We start from the raw sequence: 3560 nt of genomic DNA, 5'->3' as shown, positions 1-3560 counted from the left end.
GGCAGGCCGAGCATGAACTCCAGCAAGAGTGGGATCTGATCTATGCTAAAGCATCCTATTTCCTAGGACAGAAGTGAATGGAATAAAGGTAAAAGCAATGATGACTTTCACAAAGCTCCAAGTAAGCTCTCCAGAGGTAGGAAGCAGAAGGATTAAAAGGGTTAAAAAACAAGCTGATCTTAGTTATCTTTTTCTTCAGACCGGCTATGACTGAAATTGGAAACCCAGGCATACCGTCACTATGATGTTTCCATTTCTTGCAGAAGGTAGACACTTTCTAGAAGCAGGATTGTGTGCACACAATTTCCAGCTTATTCTGTGTGCTCAAGAGATACGATTTGGCTGAACATGGGAAAAGCAGTAAAGCTGCGCTAGAAAACCTTTAAAGTTTCATTCACCACTGTATGCTGTTGCGCTCAGTGCTATTCTCCTGGTTCCCCAAAGTCACAGCTGGTAAGGACTGAGTTTGAGCAAGAAATTGTGGGAAAGCCCTTGACTGCAAGCATTTCTTGGGCTTCTGTTTGACTTGTGATGGAGTTTATGGGTTCAGAAGGATGTTGTTTGTAAATTAGAAAAGGCCAAAGACAGCGCTGGGTAAGGCTGAATCAATTACCTAGTCACTTCAACTTCTACAGCCATATCAAGGAACCACAGAAACCACACTGGCCAACAGAAAACGCAGTAAGTGAAGGGAAAATGAAAAGTTACCTGACTCCGTATTGAAAAAGGTGTTATACCAGCAGCCTGCTTTGGCTCTGTTCTTAGTGAGACCCATCTGTTCTGAGGAAGCTGAGAACATTTCAAATAAAAGCATCTGTAATCTCAAAAACTCCTTTACACTTTTAGGGCAAAATGTCAGACCTTACTTCAACAGACCTCTGTCCCCAGAGTCAGAACTTGAGTCTACCTAAAGGACATTTAGTCATCTCACACTAAATGCCCATAACTCAACAATTTCCACCCAGACCAACTGATTAAATATGATTGGATCCAGGTGGAATGGGCAGCTCACCTGTGGTTTCTCTTTACCATTACTTTTTGCTTATTGAACCTCTTTTAGAAAATAAAATATTGTTCGCTACATAAACAAAACTTCAGCTACAGCTGGTAGTTAGATTTGGGGATAGATAAACACATGATACGGTCTGTATTTCAGTTGCCAGTGCTTGAAAACTATTGAAAGAGATATGGATTGTATTGTGATGTTATGTTAATATGATTTACAGTATTATATTTCTAATCAGAACGTGGTAGTCTCACCAGTCATGGCAGTACGCCAAGAAGAAGTCCTGTCTGGTCTGCAAGAGAAAGTTGAATAGATGGTTGCTCCAATGTTTTCCAGCAGGACATAAAGAGTAAGGATTCTTAGTTTTATTCCTTAGGCAAAGAAGGAAGAAATCAATAAGGAAATATTGTAAAAGAGGAAAAGGAAACACTTTATAAAAAGTGAAATGTGAGAAAATTTGAAATGCCAAACCTGTCTACTAGCCATGCCCACCAAGGTCTTAGAATTATATCTGCTGGTCTTGCTGGATCTGGCTCCCAGCTGATGCTGCTGAAGCAGCTGAGCCTTTAACATTGGAGACAGGCTTTAACACTAGCAGGAACTGACACAGAGGAGCTAAAGCGAGCTGAAGGGCTTTGGCAAAAACACAGGGTTGCTCTCAATTCATTCTCCACTCAGCCTGTATTTGTGCTTGGGATTGCCCTAACTCACGTACAGGAGTTTGCACTTGGCTTTGTTGAACTTCATCAGGTTTGCACAAGGTCACCTCCCCAGCCTGTCAAGGTCCCTCTAGATGACATCCCTTCCCTCCAGCGCGTCAGTCCCACCACACAGTTTGGTGTTGTCAGCAAACTTACTGAAGGTGCGCACAATCCCACTGTCCACTGTCCTACTGTTTTGTAGTACTGTAAAATCCCAAAGAAAGTTAACGCAAACTTTCCAATGTGCAGCCACTCTGCTTTTCAGAGAATGATGTGATCTGATTTCCCACAAAAGACTTGGTTTTCTCAGTGCCTGTGTAAGAAGTCCAGGTTTGACAGTTCTGGAGTGTATGAGGGCTGAACTGCTCACTGTTGTCCTGGACTTAAATACTGTAGTAGGTGCATAAATCTGTCTAAAGCATCACAGTAGTCTGAATGTCTTCACACCCTGACCTCTTCATCAGTCAGCTACCTCAACCAAGATAGATAATAGCCTACCTAAACTGACTGTTAGTCTGTTTAAAAAAATTCCCTTTTTCCTTCTGAGCAAAAGCTTGTTCTCATTTGACAGTGTTGCATTGCTGACAGTGTACTTTCTGGGAAATATTTTCTATTATGAGTGAAGATGTAAGACTCATTTCCAATAGATTTAGTTTCTGTTCTCTGCTTCTAACTCTTCTAATTACGTGAATCTCTCTGATTTGGTCTTACTTCTTGGTGGGAAGAGGTCTCAGGAGTTGAGCCTCTGGCTTAGGAGTTCCTGCCAGCCCCCAGCTTGTTATCCCACCAAAACTCTGTTAAGATTTTGCTGTAATGTGCTGATCCTTGCAGGAGAACAGAACTTGATGCTTAATTGATGTTTCCAGGAAAAAAGTCTCTCAGCACTGTCCAATTACAATAGCGTTTCTGTGACAGAGCTCCTACAATCATAGAATATGCAACATAAACAAAAGGATAATAAAAAAATAAGTGTTATTTTCACACCCAAAATGCAAAGTAACTTCAGTATCATACTGAGTTTTATGTACACCACAAAAAGCTGCAAAATGAAGACCATAGTCTTTGGCCGTCCTGCTGTGTTGTTGTCTCAGGACTGTCTGACAGAATAAAATAAAGAACTAAAAATTCAGGTTTCATATTAAACTGTGCAATTACTTATCATTTTGCATCTCAACATATTGTTTTGTCAGAGTTGAAGTAACAGATATATAGTACAGGAAAGGGTTATACACATGTGTATACTCACAGGGCTATGTAAAGACAGGATTATCCAGATGTACAGGTATGGATAAATGATTTGCTTAGAAACGAAGTCATTTAAAAGTCCTATACACAGTAGGATTCAAAACAGGCACACATGCATATTAGAATGCTAGATTTTTTCCACATGTACAGTAAAGAAATATTGTTAATTCTTAATATTTTAAGAGACAAGGACTTTCACTGGAGACAGAAGCTGAGATTTGGGAACTCGTGATCGTTATGGTGATCTATCATATACAGAGCCTGACTGAGCCAAAATTCTGTATTAGCTTGAGTAATTCACTTTGAACTAAGTGAAATTCCCACTACAGCTTCAAATGGAAGTCTTGAATATCCTTCTCTCACATTAGTATGAATGCTTATCATATTAGGCAAGAATGAAGAGAAATATATATTTTTTTTTTAATTCTAGGTGTGAATCTCTACAAGAGGTGAAGAGTCCTGATTTTTTTTTGTTTTTATCGGACCTCAAAACAGGGAAATTTTAGATCTGAATTTCACTATGGACAGTGAATCGAAGTTCAGAGTGGCCTTAAGAGCCAAGGTTTTAGCTTTAAAACATCATGAGCAAGCCACTGTGGTAGTTTTGA

The sequence above is a fragment of the Patagioenas fasciata genome, chromosome Z, assembly GCF_037038585.1.
Source record: "Patagioenas fasciata isolate bPatFas1 chromosome Z, bPatFas1.hap1, whole genome shotgun sequence".
Taxonomy (NCBI): domain Eukaryota; kingdom Metazoa; phylum Chordata; class Aves; order Columbiformes; family Columbidae; genus Patagioenas; species Patagioenas fasciata.
This window is presented reverse-complemented; position numbering follows the sequence as displayed.